This window comes from Cydia fagiglandana, chromosome 13 (genome assembly GCF_963556715.1).
Source record: "Cydia fagiglandana chromosome 13, ilCydFagi1.1, whole genome shotgun sequence".
Lineage (NCBI taxonomy): Eukaryota > Metazoa > Arthropoda > Insecta > Lepidoptera > Tortricidae > Cydia > Cydia fagiglandana.
This window is the reverse complement of record NC_085944.1, coordinates 19,478,423-19,496,882: the sequence shown is the minus strand read 5'-3', so window position 1 is coordinate 19,496,882 and position 18,460 is coordinate 19,478,423. Positions and strand designations below refer to the sequence as shown.

At 36.0% G+C, this 18,460-nt stretch overlaps 1 protein-coding gene across 1 annotated transcript in view; it reads right to left on the bottom strand.

Moving 5' to 3' along the window:
- LOC134670385 (cationic amino acid transporter 3) overlaps positions 1–16,251 on the bottom strand; it is a 47,216-nt gene extending 30,965 nt beyond the window's left edge. Inside the window, exon 1 of the mRNA XM_063528212.1 lies at positions 16,092–16,251. The gene's annotated coding sequence lies outside the window, so the exon portion shown is untranslated. The remainder of the gene's footprint in view (positions 1–16,091) is intronic.
- Between the last annotated feature and the right edge of the window lie 2,209 nt (positions 16,252–18,460).

The following is an 18,460-nucleotide window of genomic DNA, read 5'->3' as shown; positions in this document are numbered from 1 at the left end:
CAATTAAATCGGTTGAGCGGTTTAAGCGTGAACAGGAATTTAAAAAAAAAGGTATTTGTTTAAAGTTTATATGTTTTTTCTAAGGAATGGTGTCAATGTGATACCAAAAATGAATTTAACACCCCCGATTTATACGAAAATGATACCAAACACGGCCTAGCAGCTTCACTAATGTAGATATCAAGATAAAATTGAAAGCCCTAAATAAACTTTCAAGAGCGGATATCTCAAAAACTATTCAAGATATCGAAAAACTTGACTGAATAAAACTTGTAACAAATTTTATCAGCTTTTGGTTTGTCTCAGTAGTCATGTCGCTAAGACGCAAAGTTTCCAAGATATTAGTGAAAAACCGAAAAATGAGACCTTCTTTTCCCCCTCTCCCCCCCAGCACCGGGGCTACGGCCGGGGACTTTTGATATGTTCACCTCCTAACTAGTCCAAACAAAGTTACGGAGTCAAAAATTGTGTTCCTAGCATTTCCCTCTATAACTTCTTATTTCTTGGCCTAATGCCAGTTTTTCGTAAATTTCAAATTTTTACTTGCAGAGTAGTAAAAAAAAACATGGCCATTTTTTTTTCTAGGCATGAGCAGATAGCAAATACTCAACCTATCTGCCGTTTTAATTTGGCAAACGGTGTACTAGTACCAAACACTCTGTATATATATAGCCCTTAACTTTTGGGAATTTTGGGCATGTCTACTGGAAAGGCGTGAACACAGTTTTGTGTTTGACCGATAAAAAATTCAATTTTGTTTTAAAACGGTAGGTAAAAATTTGAATAAATGTCAAAACAGTCAATCAAAAGAAAAATTTTCTACACAATTTCCTTGAACTCTAATAAGACTTGTCCAATCATAATTATGCAATAAGCTAGAAATACTCAGTTTGGTAGCCTAGGTGCGACCAGTTCTAGCCGCATGTCCTAGAATCTAGAAACATCGATGATCTAGAAAGTAGTTATGTTAATATAATATTACCAATCGTTGAAGAGCCTTTGCTGAATTAGGCCCATGTAACTATTTAAATAGGTTAAATATATTTAAATATCCAACAGTTACTTAAAACCAGCATTTAAGTAAAATATGAAATGAAATATCTGACGAAAAAATATTAGAGAATTGTATACACCTGCCAAAAAAGAGTAGAAATAAAAAGTGGCAACACTGTTGTGTCGTCCCCTATATGAATTGATTTGAAAGGGACGACACTACAACAGTGTTGCCACTTTTTAATTTCTACTCTTTTTGTCAGGCTGTACAACTATATCCCTACTAATAGGTAATAATGCGAAAGTAACTCTGTATGACTGTCTACTTCTTCTCGTTTAAACCGTTTTACATGACAGTTAGTATGGAGATTAATTTTATTTATCTTTTAAACACTGTTTCGTAAAACTGATATGGGTTTAATTTCCCGATAAAATCTTTACTATCTGTGGACAGATACGATTAGAATTATGAAATGTGTCCATTTCGAAACGATGCCCTTCCATTCTTTAATAACGTCCTTCGTGCAAGATTATTGATAAATGACATACTTGAATATTGTGTAAAGCAATAATGTGGACTATTGTGGAGGTGCTATTATAGTTTCGATAAGTCACAGAATCTATTGTTGAACTACATGCAGAGTTATACACGGTAAGCCTGAGTAACCCGATAGATTAACCACGTGAGGTCGAAGAATTTATTTGATTTCTGTGGCACTTTGTTCAATGACAATGACATGAGACCTTGCGGCATTCATTGTGACAAGGCACGAAGTATCACTGAAGTCAAATTCCTTCACTTCATACGTACCTACTTATTATGTCAGTATTAGATTCGTTTTTATACATTCCCATGTAAAAGTAATCAATGTTTTCCCGAAGCCTGCCTAGGTGCGTTTTCCATCATTTTACGCGATTGAGTAACCAACACAAACATTTAGGTACTTACTTTACCGCCTTATTCATAAAAGTTTATAAGCCTTCATTAGTTAATTTATGTGTTACTGTTTCAATTTTACAAATACATACATATTTAAATTAAAATGACAGATGATACTAACGAATAGTAGGTATGTATAATTCTGAATAACGCCATTGTCATTACACTAAAAAAAACCTGATAAAAGCAAAAATACATCCAAAAACATACAAACTGTTCACTTTTCTTTTCCTTTTTATGGATATCAATCAGTGCATTTTCTGATACTTTAATTTTTAGTTGATTATAAAATTGTAATAGTGATATAATGTAAAATTCAAACAAACGCAATGTATATCGTTCTATGAATAAATGACTATGACTTTGCCCTTCGCTAAGGGCGAGGCGAGGTTGCTATAGTTTTCCTCGTCGGGAAAGATCCCGCGCCATTTTAGATGCTTTATGCACGTGTAGTTTGTAAAGTATTGTGTTTGAATTTACGAGTCTTATGACAGTTGTAAAATGTATTATTCCTATTTTATTACTTACATATAAAGTGAAAGATACACAAACTGTAAAAATAAGTAAAAAAGTGCAAAATAAAATACAAGTGCTTCGATATACAGGCATCAGCTTCAAGAGCTGCTACCTATCAAAATAAATAATAATAATACATTCAGTTTATTAGAAGAATGTTAGGGATGAATGTTGATGGACGGAGACCGTATGGTAGACCCAAAAAACGATGGATGGATTGTGTAAAAGAGGATATGAGAAAGAAAGGAGTGAGTGCTGAGGACACGAAAGACAAAGGAGAATGGAAGAGAAAAACATGTTGTGCCGACCCCATATAACGTGGGATAAGGGCAGGGGAAAGAAGAAGAAGAAGGATGTAAGTGCCACGAGGTTGCTTACTTATACACACAACCAGATTCACGTTGTGCATAGGGCTTGCATTCCGGAATTCCGGAATTTCGAAATTCCGGAATCTCGGACAAATTTTCCGATATTACAATTCCGGAATTGAGACCATTGAATATTGAAAATTCCGGAATTGGTTTTAAGTACTTTTATTCGATTTTGCTATTGAAAATTGCCAATAAACTACACTATGCTGGTGTTAAGCCGTCGCTGACAAAAGTCTGAAGTCTAGCAGAATGCTGCATTAACATGCCTTATTAACTTAACTATCGAATTATTTACTTTTGATACTTGCTAAGGCAAAGCCATACATTTACTTGCCTAGAATCCTACCTACAAAAACCTATGAATTAAAATTTATAAATATTTGGATATTTTACTCTCAATTCAGAAAGAAGTTTCCTTAATGAAAAATTTCGGAGTTTGTAGTGTAGCAGCACATTAAATTCTGAGTTTGGAACTAGTAAGGAAAAAACCAAACTTGGAAAGCGCGTTACGCTTTAAGTATGTAAAGCCCTGTTTTACAGTATATGAGCCATTAAAGTTATTATTTTATTTTACACTCAATTAGAAAAAGCAATCAGGAAATTATTTAGCCCATTGGCTTTAATCTCAATAAGGTTTGCGTTTTGGGCACTAGTCGGCAATGAATAAAGGTAATAGGTTTAGCTAAACAACCTTAACACAGGAACAAATAATCGTTATAGGTACTTTAACACAATAAATGCCCTTACCGAGATCGGAACCCCATCAGGACCTTCATCTTCGTAAACAGAGAGCCACTAGGTAGGCTACGAAGCCGTTATATTTAGACATTATATGTATAAAATTACTAAAATTAGGCATCAAATGGTTTGCCAGCACAAAACTATTTGAGTGGTTCGCACAAAACTATTTCGAAGAGATGGTCACGACCCTCAGCATTGAGGAAACCGACGCGAGGAGGAGGAGGGTTTGCCAGCATTCGTAGTTTCCCCAAATAAATACGCCGTATCATTGAAGCGAATAAAAGTGACCATAGTATAGTAATAAGGTGCTAAAATAAGAGGTGCAGGACGGCACTAATCAATTTATTAATATTTTTCGATTAATATTACTTCAAATTTAATTCTAATAAAACAACACTTTCTTTAATAAACGTAAAGTATTAGAATTTCACATTTTTGTTGTTTTTTATTAAAAAATCTAATAAAAATATGATTAACCCTAATTCCGGAACCAGTTCCGGAATTCCGGAATTGGAACCCAATATCGAAAATCAGTTCCGGAATTGGAAACCGTCCGATATTGCAAGCCCTAGTTGTACAACTTCCCTAAAAATAAATTCTTGGAAATTCAACATCTAGGGGTGTTAAAATAGAGTTGAATCTGGCGTAGGCTAGTCTAATAACAGAAGTAAAAAATCTGAGTAAATCCCAAACTAGAAATGCTCGTAGAATATGGACACATACCTATTGCGCACATTATATTACAACTCTTTTCTGTATGCGGCTCACGTTTGGACAGAAAGGAAAAGACACTGACTTGGCCTTCGTTTTGGTTCCGCTAAGGCACTGTCACACTCGGCTATGTATTGTAATCTATGTATGCACGTATCAAGTTACATAGTCTATTAGTTCTCTTAACAATAATTTATGGAAATGATTAGTGTATATAATAACTGGAACTATTGACCACACTTTTATTATAGAATTGTGCGTTATAATGTTTACTAAAAAATATCGGCTTAGTCGGGAATGCGCATGAGTTGCAAGCATCCATAGGCTACGCTACGGTGACCACTTACCATTAGGCGAGCTATGCTTGTTTGCCACCGACGTGGAAGTAAAAAAAAGGTATTGCTTAATAAAATACGGATGGTTATTGTCAAGATCCTGAGTTTTAATGGACATCTTTTAATTGACATGGTGATGATTATTTTGGCAATTAAATCATAAATCATAAATCATAAATCATTTATTTTTCGTGATAAACTTAGTGTACATACAAAAGTAACATGCAAGGCTTTTAATACAAACATAATTACAAATTGTTTACCACGAAATGGGCTCGCCTCAGCATAATGCTGACCCGAGAGTCGGCGCTGGTCTTCCGGCGAGTCCATTTTGGTGGGCCACGATCGCAGCTGTACGGCACGGCCTCGTAGAACTGAACGCAACCATGCGGCGGCTGCCAGCGCCATCTGGCCTACGGGTGTGACAAATGACAGATAACCTAAAAGGCAATGCCGCACAGACAGGGTGCTAACAATAACAATTGAGAATAATAGAACATTTCAAACATAAAACACATGGAATAACTGTGAAAACATTACAAATATTCGGATACAAACAAACAACATAAATAAATAAGACTACATACGTGATTAACGTTAAAAAAGGTTACCAAACACACTGTTTATTCTGTTTACCAAAGTGAGAAGTGAAGGAGAGATCAAGAAAATATCTCTTACATAAAAGACAGATAAAACACACGCGCAAACAGACAGCGATAAAGAAGGGATATGACAGCAAAACTATACATACAGACGCATTGGGTTACTTACAGTGAGGAAAGGACATAAAAAACAGGTATTTATTATTATACTATTTAGGATATACATATTAAAATTCAATCTAAAAATATTCTATTTATAATTATAATTACCTTAATATAATTATTGACGAGTAGTTATATTCGCCAGTAATTACATTAAAAGCAACTGGTGTCATGCCTTAAAGTTTCCTGTTGCCGCTGGTGTTGTAGTGTGAATATTTTGAGTTTGGCTTTAAAACTTATAATACTTTCTAGGTTCCTGAGAGGGGGTGGAATGTTATTCCAGCAACGGGTGGCCATGTACTTGAAACTCCCACGGAAGGCAGCTGTAGCATGTCGAGGAGTTACCAACTGCACGCTGCAATTACGTGCGCCAAGTGATCTACGAGTGGACATCCAAGACAACTTCTCAAAAAGATATGACGGAGATTTGTATTTTACAATGCCGAATAGAAGACCTGCTAGATGAAGCTTTCGACGGTGCAGCATTTTAAGAACACTGTGTTTATTTAAGAAAGGAGTCACATGGCCTCTAGGTGGGATATTGAAGCAGAACCGGGCGCAAGCATTTTGCACCCTCTGTATAAGTCGCTTTGTTTTTGATAGGAGACGTGGACCATACACTAAATCCATATAATTTAATTTGGATAGAACAAGAGCTTCAACTAACTGAGTGCGCAAGGTTTCGTTGATAAATGGTCGTATATTATATAGTAGTTTGAGCCTGTAAAAACAGTTTCTAACAGATTCAGTAACATGTTTCTCAAACCTAAGTTCGCTGTCCATAATCAAGCCTAAATTTCGAGCCTCATATACGCGTTCAATGGGTTCACCTGATAGGATTAGATCTACAGTAGGTCTGATTATGTTCAGCTGATTTTTGGTGCCAAATATTAGATATTTTGTTTTAGAAGGATTGAGCATTAAACTATTATCTAAAGCCCAAGAGGCTATACTTGCAAGGTCTACATTAAGTTTTTGAATAGCAGTGTCAATTTCAGAAGGTTTACAAGTAATATATATCTGTATGTCATCTGCATAAATATGATACTTGCAGTGTGTGATGTGAGTTGTGATGTCTGCTGTATATAAGATGAACAGGATTGGGCCGAGTATCGACCCCTGCGGAACACCTCTGGAAAGGGGCATTTTTCCTGAGACTTTGGCCGGTCCATCACTTGAGGACAGCTTTACATATTGGTGCCGCAATGTGAGATAACTATGAAACCAATGCAGAGCACTATTATCAAATCCATAGTAACTTAGCTTCGATAGTAACAGGTCTATATTAATACAGTCAAATGCCCTGGAAAAATCAAGTAGCACAATTGATGCAGTTATTGTATGTACTTGTACACTGAATCAAAACATTTGACAAACAAAAACATAGCAGCATCGATCTAGCAATCATTAAGATCATGATGTTGAAAAGATACCCAATAACGAGTTACTGCGTTATATACGGGTATTACAATATTTGCAATCTACATTCCAATTCACAGTTTTGATAGTTTTATGCAATCACGAATGTTGTGTGGCTGACTTAAGGTAACGTGCATTTGATGTAGCAACTCCAACTAAACTGTAGTGAAGTGTTTAATATTCATTGATGGAATTTACAGATAATTGATTGGTAGTTGAAATTGTTTGTGGCTTGCCTAATTTTAAATAAGAAATATACCTAGAGTGAAATCAGAAATTATTTATTTGCATTGATACAGTATGGGGATGTTACAATATTATAGTGTTACAGATCACGTACCTACCTAGCTTGCATGCAAGCGTGCAAATTCATCATCATAATATAAACTGTAAATTAAAATAATTTAAAATTAACATAATAGGCATATCACAATGCAATTAAATAAATTATAGTGATATAAATATAGGATGTAAAGTAGAACTATTTTCCAAAAAAGGTCAAAGTGGGGAAAAACGGCATTGTCGGATGTCGGCTTACCTTTTTCCGATAGTAAAAAAACACTACCTAGTGTCCACGACTTGCCACTTGATTGTTGTGGTCAGCTAAAACCTACAATCAAATCGTGTGAATGTATCAAGTATCGTTAAAACCGAAGCGATACAGAATATACACCCTGTCAGTTGGAATTTATACCTTAAATTGATTGAAGAACGTTGCTTACTGTGTGGGATCAGTTTGATGTGAAACAATAGGCATGATTAAGTCATTATGCGGTTAGTGCTAGGTAAGAGACAAATCTGATTACTTTTATGTATGTGTAATCTGATTCAGTCTATTAGAAGATTATCGTAAATGTCTATGCCTGTTAATAAAATAACGTCACAGATTATTAAAAAGTTACTACTTTGAGTAAAAGTAACATTAGAGTTTTTATGATTAAGGGTGAATGAACTCCATATCATGCGTTGCCATAGGTTATGTTCCCATATGTTATGTTAAATGCCGTATCCCCTGCGTGACCGCAGCCATAAGTAGGTACATAAGGCAGGGCCAAATGGGGATGATTTATATGAAGCGCCTATTCCCATCTGTGCCCGGAGGGAACAAATGGGAAATTACCATTTAAATTAACGAAATATGCATTTTAGCGTAGTTGTATTCCCTTTCATGATAATGGGTCATCTCATCTACCAAGCATGTTTGTAGAATGTGGTACCTACATATACGGTTTATATTCATTTTTTTCTTTCAATTTTCTGACAAAAAAATGTATTAGGTACTCAGTTTATTGAACGTAACAAAGTCATAACACCAATAAATATTAAAATCTGACAATTAAATACGAAAGACAAACGTTTTCAAGTTAAAAAAGTAATCATACTGATGACGTACCTATTTTTACTCATCAACTGTCTAAATGATGGAAACCTTAACGAATGCTAATTATTTAATATTATAATTAGTGATAATTTATGTATTCTCTTACAAAGAAGACATTATGATTGACGCTTTGCAGAAACAATTGGCAATATATAATGCGCAGGCGACGCCACAGATAAAAATATGTTTTTGTCTTTTTACTACAGATTAAAGTCCTACAGTTATTTATTCTACAAGGAGGCAAAGTTGTTGTTTAACCCCTCGTGCTTGCTCGAGCAAGAGGAAAATTCCAAAATTAAATAGCGTGTTGTTCGAAAAGTGGGATCTTGAGCATTGCGAGGGTTGCCAGGTACGAGGGTCAAACAAAACTTTGGTACTCGTAAAGTGAAACACAAAATATTTCACCACAAAAACGGCAGGATAATACTAACTGCAAAACATTACAAATCAGTCCAAATGAATGTTATGTTATGAGGAAACAACTAAACATTTTCATCAAATTACTTTGCCACTCTATAGGTCAAGAAATGAATGCTCAAAAAACGTTGTAGAGGGAAATGCTAGGAACACAATTTTTGACTCCGTAACTTTGTTTGGACTAGTTAGGAGGTGAACATATCAAAAGTCCCCGGCTGTAGCCCCGCTGCTGGGGGGTAGAGGGGGGTAAGAAGGTCGAATTTTTCGGTTTTTCATTCATATCTTGGAAACTTTGCGTCTTAGCGACATGACTACTAAGACAAACCGAAAGCTGATAAAATTAGTTACAAGTCTTATCCTGTCAAGTTTTTCGATATCATGAATAGTTTTTGAGATACCCGCTCTTGAAAGTTTATTTAGGGATTTTAATTTTATCTTGATATCTACGTCAGTGAAGCTGTTAGGCCATGTTTGGTTTTATTTTCGTATAAATCGGGGGTGCTGAATTCATTTATGGTATCACATTGACACCATTCCGAAGTAAAACCAAAATTTAAAAATAAATATTTTTTTAAATCCCTCTTCACGCTTAAACCGCTGAACCAATTTCGTTGAAATTTGGTATAGAAATAGTTTAAATCTCGACACACGACATAGGATAGTTTTTATAACCAAAAGCATCTTTTGAGGGTGTGAAAAGTGGGGTGGAAGTTTGTATGGGGAGTCAATAACCGCTGAACCGGTTTAAATGAAATTTAGGACGGAATACATCTGTGATTTAGATGAAAGTGATACCAAACATGACTTCAAACCTTACCTTGAGCAGTATTAACTAGGGCTCCCGATATCCGTGCTACACGCCAACCCGTGTATCCGTGTTCTTAGCCCCGGCGGTGCTAAGCCTCCGAATTACACGAACCCGTCAAGATCCGTTCCCGTGTAGTGCGTTCGGCTCCGGATCTACGCTCGGCTCCGGAGCCGCGGACTTCGGCTTCGTTCGGGTATTGAATACACGGCGCCGGCGGACCGACTCCCCCGGCCGGTTCGAGTTTAAACAATATTTAAGAGGTGGTATTCTACCGGTGGATAATGTCTTGATTATTTTGTGAAATATGAAGGTGTTGCTGAAATGTAATTTAGTCGGATTATATTAAATGAGACACCAATTGTATATTAAATGTTACTGCTTGTAAAAATTATTAAATAATGAGCATATAGGTTTATAATAAATATTAAGATACTAGAGTCAGACCAAGAATAGTCTGCAGCGGATTTGATAGCCCACACAGTGGAAGAGTTATTTTAAACGTCATACTTTGTAACGTTGCACTTTACTAATATGTAGGTATTTGAACTAAACATAATCTTAAACTTAAATAATAAATACCTAAATAAGAACTGTAATCATATGCTTACAATGTAGATTTAACCAAATCAATACGTTCATTTCATAAATTAACGAATTGATTTGGTTAAATCTACATTTTTTTTCGATCGCAATTTCTATGAAATTATGACGTATAAATGACACTTGCACTGCGTGGGCTATCAAATCCGCTTTAAGACTTTTTTTGTCCGACTCTAGTTTTTTCTCACATCCCCACTTATTACTTAGATAATTTTTATTTCGTGCGAAGTTCATAGAAATGTACACGTGTAGATTAAGATAATAATGGTTTGCGGGCGGCACATGCAATAAAATACCCGTGGCAATTTTGACACAGGTATTTTACCCGGCATACCTTTTGTTTGGAAAGTTAAAGAAGTAGCCGTACTGTTATACAAACAAGAATTGGATTTTTTTCAGTTATGGAATTTTTAAGATTTTAGTTTGCCACTCAGTCGGTCAAAGTTTCTAATCATAGTTCAGCTGTTTTCATTTGGTCATACATAGTTGATGCCGTTCTGTTTTTTTTTTCGTTTTGTTCGCCCCCGCTCAGCAAATTTTATCGAAACCATTAGAGCCATTTCCGAAATGCGCGAAAAATAGAAATAGAAAAAATGAAAATGATAAAATGAAAATGAAAGTTTATTGGTAACAATGGTTACAAGTCTGTTTAAAAAAATAGTACATTTACTATTTGAATATAATGGTATTGCTCGTTTAAAGATATAAGATTCTTTGCTTTTATAAAGAACGCGATCGATCGTCATCGTCACTATACGTCGAGAACGGGCCGGACCCGTGTGTAATTAATATCCGTGGATCCGGACACACGGGTAACACGGGTACACGGATCTTAATTACACGGATCCTAATTATCCGTTCCGAACGGGCCACAAATCCGGTTTCGTGTAGCACGAGAACGGGGCCCCGGCAACGGGTACCCGAAACCCGGACCCGACCGCGAGCCCTAGTATTAACCTCAGGAATTCAGTTTCGTCGACGAAGTTGAATTCCCCCCATACTCCATTTCACAACTTTAAAGGATGATTATTGAGATAAAAAGTATCTTATGTCCTGTCTTGGGACTCGAAATATTTGTATACCAAATTTCAATTAAATCGGTTGAGCGGTTTAAGCGTGAAGAGGAATTTAAAAAAAAAGGTATTTGTTTAAAGTTTATATGTTTTTTCTTAGGAATGGTGTCAATGTGATACCAAAACTGAATTCAGCACCCCCGATTTATACGAAAATGATACCAAACACGGTCTAGCAGCGTCACTAATGTAGATATCAAGATAAAATTGAAAGCCCTAAATAAACGTTCAAGAGCGGATATCTCAAAAACTATTCAAGATATCGAAAAACTTGACTGAATAAAACTTGTAACAAATTTTATCAGCTTTTGGTTTGTCTTAGTAGTCATGTCGCTAAGACGCAAAATTTCCAAGATATAAGTGAAAAACCGAAAAATGAGACCTTTTTTCCCCCCTCTACCCCCCAGCACCGGGGCTACGGCCGGGGACTTTTGATATGTTCACCTCCTAACTAGTCCAAACAAAGTTACGTAGTCAAAAATTGTGTTCCTAGCATTTCCCTCTATAACTTCTTATTGCTTGGCCTACTAGTGGATAAAGGTAAAGTTAAAAAAAGAAAAGGACAAAATTCACGCAAATACGCGATATAATCCGTTTCAATAGTTTTATTTTATGCATCAATATTTAACGATATATAATAGAAATCGTGGTAATTATACGTGTAATAACTTAATAAGATTTTAAATCACAAAACGATAAATGTCGCATGCGTGTTGAGTTTCTACAATTCATCAAATTTTACTCAGGCATTTGATTTCTAGAACGAATTGCGATTCGATTCATTGATTTCTCTGGTAAAAACTTAGAAACATTCATATAATATGTATGCAAAACACCGTTGTTGAATGGTTATTATAACCCAAGTACATTCAGAATTTATTTCATTAATTCCATAAAATTTGCAATCTACGTTTTAAATAAATACGTTGTTTAATGGATTTTATTTTAAGAATACCAAGACCTAAGATATTTTAAGGACGGTATTAGTGTGTAGTTCAGATAAAATCTATTTTGATAAACAATAAACATTTAGGTATAAATACTGAGAAAACAAAATAGGTTTATTCTTCTATCTAAGCACATTAAGTATGATTACTTACACCACCACAGAAATGAAACACGACAAACTTTATGGAAATAGGCTGTTTTGAAAATTATAGTATTTTTATTAAGCTATCATTTTAATGTCACACCAATAACATTATCGACATTAGCGGCGTCATGGACATCTCTAAATATACTTTAATGTGCGTTTTTTTTATCCACCAACTCTAAATTTAATAGTCACCTACTGTTTCGCGAATAATCTAAAATGTCAATAACAATTTTTGCAACATTCAACTTGTTCCATCAAAGACATGACAGACATTACAACAGCGAAAAGCCTTATATGGCACGTTTCTAGTACTTTCTAGTGTGGAGTTTAGGCTTTTTAGTTTAATGTAAAGTAACAAACTGACAGTAATAAAATGCGAACTCAATTAGTTCCGCCCGCTATTGTTGCTTCAGGTGGCAATAATAACAATGTCACGACAATTCTAAACTAGGCCTTATATGTATATTGGGTATAAGGTTTGAAAGAGGTTGTAACAATAGTTGTTTGCAGCTAATACATTATAATAAATTAAATTATTTACAAAATATAAAAGTGGTGATGCTGGTGCGAGAGCTGTCGATATGTTGATATAGCGCCAGCTTTTGTGACCCGATGAAGTAACATTTAACGTTTTGAAATTGGCCTCAAAGTTAGATCAATTACTTGACTTATTTTTGCAACAGAACTCAATCGCAATCATATCACACTCAGGCAAATCAAGTTGTTAAGTCGACCAATTAATGTCATTTAATCCTTGTAGTTTTATAATTACGTAGTCAACAAGGAAATCGAATATATAGATTAGCCACCTCTGGGTCAGTCTAAGCCCCTAAGCGCTACTTGCACCATCCCATTAACCCGGGGTTAAGCGGTTAAACCGGTCACTCAGCGTCAAATTGTACTGGTAACCGTGGTAACTCCAGTTTTAACCGGTTTACCCCGGGTTAGTGTAATGGTGCAAGTAGCGCTAAGTATCTGTCTGTCCGTCCGCGCCTTAGCTCAGTTACCCATGTCTACCATATGATACGAGTATTAAGTAGGTAAGCAGACCATACAGAGCATACAGGTAGGTATTACATATTGGTAGAGATGCAACGGATAGTTGTTTGGCCGGATACCGGATAGTAACAATGCTTGATTTTGGAGTAAACAAATTGGATTTAAGAAACATACAAGGTCATAATCGTACTTGTTTATTATTTTAAAACAATTTAAACATTCTACTGACTTGCACACGCACTCATTTCGAACCTAGAAATGTGTCCGCGCGAACGTTCACTAGGAAACAGGTCAAATCTGCAGAATGCTCACCTGAAAAACCGAAATGTACGTATAATTCCATTGGCCAGATATTCAGCGGCCGGATACCGGATATTCGCTGATGGTCAGGCCGAAAAATCCAATCGAAAGGCTTTCTTAAATCCAATTTGTTTACTCCAAAATCAAGCATTGTTACTATCTGGTATCCGGCCGGATGGTAAAATAATGGCCTGACAGGCCGGATACCGGATAGTATCCGAATACCGGTGCATCTCTAATTATTAGTATAAATTGGTAAGCAAAGTAAATATAGGCATGTCACACTGAAAGGCACCCTCATTTATCAACTATGATCAAGTCATCACTATCATTTAATACTGTGATGTCACTTTGGACGTGCAGTTTCCTTTCAGCGATCATTTTCAGCCATGTTCAGTGTCCAGTGGCCGGAACGGGCATTGTATTGCAACTATGGCAAGGTCGCGGTCATCACAATACTCTGTGGTCAGGTATTATTACAGCAAAGGTACAGTTAATTGAATAGTTAAGTGATCGTTGACATGTGTATTCTGCCTGTTCTAACCTACGGCGCTCAAACTTCGTCACTAACAGAGATTCAGAAATCCAAACTGAAGGTTTGCCAACGCGCCATGGAGCGCAGTATTCTAGGTGCTAAACTAACTGATCGCATAAGAAACACCACGCTGCGCTCCAAAACCCTCATTGCTGACGTAGGCGAGAAAACCGCTAGGCTCAAATGGGACTGGGCCGGTCACGTCTACCGCATGCATCCCGAGAGGTGGGCTAGCTTAGCCACCAAGTGGATGCCGGTAGAGGGACGTGGCCGCGGTAGGCCCAAACGGAGATGGCGAGATGACCTGGACAGCTTCCTGAACAACTGGCTGGAGGAAGCACCAAATCAGGAGTCGTGGAGATTAAGGCGTCTGCCCAGCGGTGGGACACTCAAATCGGCTAGAAAAAAAGTGATCAGGGGACCTAGCCAAGTGATACTAGTTTGTTTAATAGAAAATGCCGATCTAAACTTAACCTTTGTTATGTCAAAAATCGTGGGTGTAAAAACCTCGGTTGCGTCGTATAGAGCAGAAAAAAAATCGTTTTCGAGACACATGCAACAAAGAGGACTAAAATTCCGGTCAGCCGGTTTTAAAAAAGTTTTTCTTATTTAACACATACGCAACGGAGCGGGTTGTTAAAAATATACACGTTTCACCTCGCTAGAAATCGGGGCAAGTTCGCTTGTTCGTAGTCCACGCACGCGTCTTCCTTCCGTCTTGCGTGCTCTGCATACTGTCCCCTGTGAGTAACAGGTTGTTACTCAACACGAGGTAAACGTGGCGTAGGTCACAAGATGACGTTGCAAGGGTTAAACCCTGACCAAGTGTTAGTTTTAAACTGAAATAGATGTCATATACTAATGACCAAACCCTCTAGAAGTCTATAGGCTAGTTAATGCCATATCAAACCGGCGCGGCGTATTCAGCTTACGCGTTTAACGTCCTTTAGGTACGTCCTAACGTCCTCTGAAGACCCGGCGTTCGATTTAGAACTGAATACGGAGGACTTGGTCACCATTTTTATGTTAAGTAAGTAAATTATTTTATTTGTTCCAGTGTACTAGTTCTCGAGTGCTAGTTCTGAAATGCCACTTACACAAGACATCATAGAGAGAAGTGATAAAAAATGTATGCCACGAGACTGCGCTAAAATTGCACTTAACCACGTTTTCAATAACATACATGTATGTTGACCATAATATTTCGCCATTAGATTATAGACCTTAAGCCAAGGAGACTAGGTCGAAAATGAGTATGATAGTAAAAGTGATTGTTGATAATATTGTCTAATAGTGAAACCAATTAAGTAATATATTTAAAAGTAGGTGATCGAGTAACTTTGCCGTTGGTGTTAGATATAGATTATCTGTCTGTGATTACGATGCATGTTTAGTATGAACGATTTAAATTTATTTATTTTATGAGATATATTACAATTGAGTATACCTATATTATAAAATTGCCTGTTACGTTGTCAAAAAATTACATAATCTTTAACATGTGACGGTACCTATTTCTAAATTAAAATGTGCTTTATTTATTAAAAAAAAACGTATGACTAAACACATTTGAGTAAAACCGTGAGATTCATTCTTGTTTTCACAAACAATTTTAACTCGAACTAAAAAGAGTATCAAACGTAATTTAAAAGTTGATCAATATTTGTAAAGTAAAAACAACTAAGTATTATAATTATTACTTAGGGCGACTTGCACCATTCACTAACCTGGGGTTAACCGGTTAAACCTGGAATTGTCAAGGTTAGCAGTACAATTTGACACTAAACCGCTGGCGGTGGTGGCGGTGGTGGCGGTGGCGAGTTTAACCGCTTAGACCCGGGTTAGAGGAATGGTGCAAGTGGGCCTTAGAGACAAATTACTGCTGTTCAATTTCATTTTTAAGGGGTCTTATTTACTAAATGCGAGGATAAGCCGGTTTTTCTTTCCTCGTAGCATCAGTCAGTCGTAAACTTGCTCTGTTAAACTTATTTTAATAACATTATTTATAATTTTAATACTTAAAACAAATCTTATACAGAAACCGATGCAATATCCGCTCCACGTATTGTCGCCTGAAAAAACTAACACTTACCGTAAAGTCAACAATCTCCGGTACTTTTAAAAATCACTAACACAAACAAAAACTACACACAATTGGTTAAACAGACTCGCGAATTCCAAATTTGAATCGTTCTAAACTCGCGCCATATTGCGTTTGTAACGGACTACTTGCGCGCGCACGGTTTGAGATCAGACTGACTCGAAGGCTGCGCGTGCTACTGTTTTTACTTTCGCTTTGCTTGCTGCAGTTATTATGGATCTTATGTTGATGAGTGTAAGGTTGGAATTAAAGGTTAGCAATGTTTGTTTTGGGTTTTAAAGTTTGTGTGGTAGTGTACCGCCAAGTTCGGGGATGTTAAGCGAGCTTAAGTTATTTTTCTTAATTTAGATAGTCCTGTTCGTATGTTTTGCTGGCAGGAAATATTGTGTATTTAACTAATATACAATATACAGACGTCGTTATAATAGTTAGGTGTTCTAAAATATCGACATGCACGCTAATAACTTGATATAGAGGCGTGACAGCTTTTTGTGTCAATATCATGTTATGCCTATACCCTGCTGGTATACCTAAGCAATTTTGTCCTATATTTTTATTCATTACATGGTTCAGCTGAAATATAAATATAGAAATCCAATGAATAAGCGTTGTAAGTAAATTATTCTTTAATTTCAATTAATTATACTTAATTATAGTTTTTATTTTGTGTCACATATAAATGAACTATAATTTAGATATTTCTATTACACATACAGTCAAATAATTTAATTTCCTACCCATTTCGTACGTTGTCACAGTGACAATCAATATGAAAGTCGCTAGTGACCTCATTTATTAGTGTCACTGTGACAAAGTACAAAATGGGTACCATTAAATTCATTAACTGGACTTGGCAATTTCTCTACGCTACACCGGCTTCATTGATCTTTAGACACAGATTTAGTTGATCAATTGAATTAACTAGCTGCAAGGAATGGAAGGCCAATAGTGACGTTTATTACACCGAAAAAATAATATAAATTATGTACACGATTCAAATTTTATCCCAAAGTAATAAGACATATTATTGCATAGTTGTTTAATATAACCTCGACTGTACCAATGTTATTAAAATTTTCAACAGCAGAACCGTAACCATAAGTCCAGGAAGTTAAACATTTGTACCTACTACAGCCCAAAACAAAATGATGTTAACAAAATTAATAATAATACATTTATATTTATTCCTTTATCTTTTCAATTAAATTATACTAATAAATTCAAAAGTATCTGTCACAGTCTTTGTTTTGGTTTTGCATAATATAGTGAGATGGCTGTACGTCGAATTGGCTTGTTAGTTAGTCACTATGCCGTCAAAAATATTACTATGAGTATATTTGAGTATGGTATGTGTAGGTTGTTCAAACCGATTCGCAAACAAGGTACATATCTACGAGGTAATTGAAAATTTCAATATCAAAAGAGACACTTGACATTCTGACGCGTTTTGGCTGTGTAAGAAGTTTGTCGGCACTTGAGTTTGGACATTAAAGTGAACAATGGCTTTTGGCTATTTAAGAAATTTTTAGTATTTAATGGACGAATATAATATACTTAATTTAATAATATCTGGGAGAACATATAAAAACTCAAAAATGCGCGTTTTCCGAGAGATAAGAGGCAGCTAGATTTATCGCCCCCGAAAACCCCCGTATATAGATAGCAAATGTCATCGAAATCGTTAGAGCCGTTTCCGAGATCCCCGAAATATTTACAGGGTGGAAGGACACGAAGGTCCTTCCCGGAAGTATTAGGTCATTTAAGTGATACAGAGAAGATTGGTAATGGTAAGAATCATTAATTGAGTAAAAAATATAAATACCAAATTTACTACTTTTTAACTGTGGTGATAACTGATAACCCTATAGCATGTGCACATGACGGGATCTCCGTCGGGAAAGCTCGGGACTTTACGCTTTTTTCCGATTGTTGACAGAATCGCAATGATGTATAAATAGACAAGAATAACTCGTTTATAGTTATTAGATTTTGGGTTTCGATACCCATTTTATTACTGTTATTTGTTTTTTTTTTGGCAGCAAATAAAAAAACACTTAGATAAGTTCACTATTTGTCATCATGGTGAGAGGATTTCCCTCTACGTCCAAGGAATTATTAAACAAACCACTGTAACCCAACCACTCATAATTTCTACGACGTACTTTACCATCACTTGACTGACCAATAATAGACCTTATATCTTTGCAATAAGGTTTAGGAATAGTTAGATAAATGAATCGATGATGGACCATACAAGTGCGTTTTTAGTACACAATTAACCCGGTTCAACGTTATGTCACGCGGTTACGCAATGTTAAGGAAATTGCATTTAAAATATTAAAATGAGAATACCTATTACC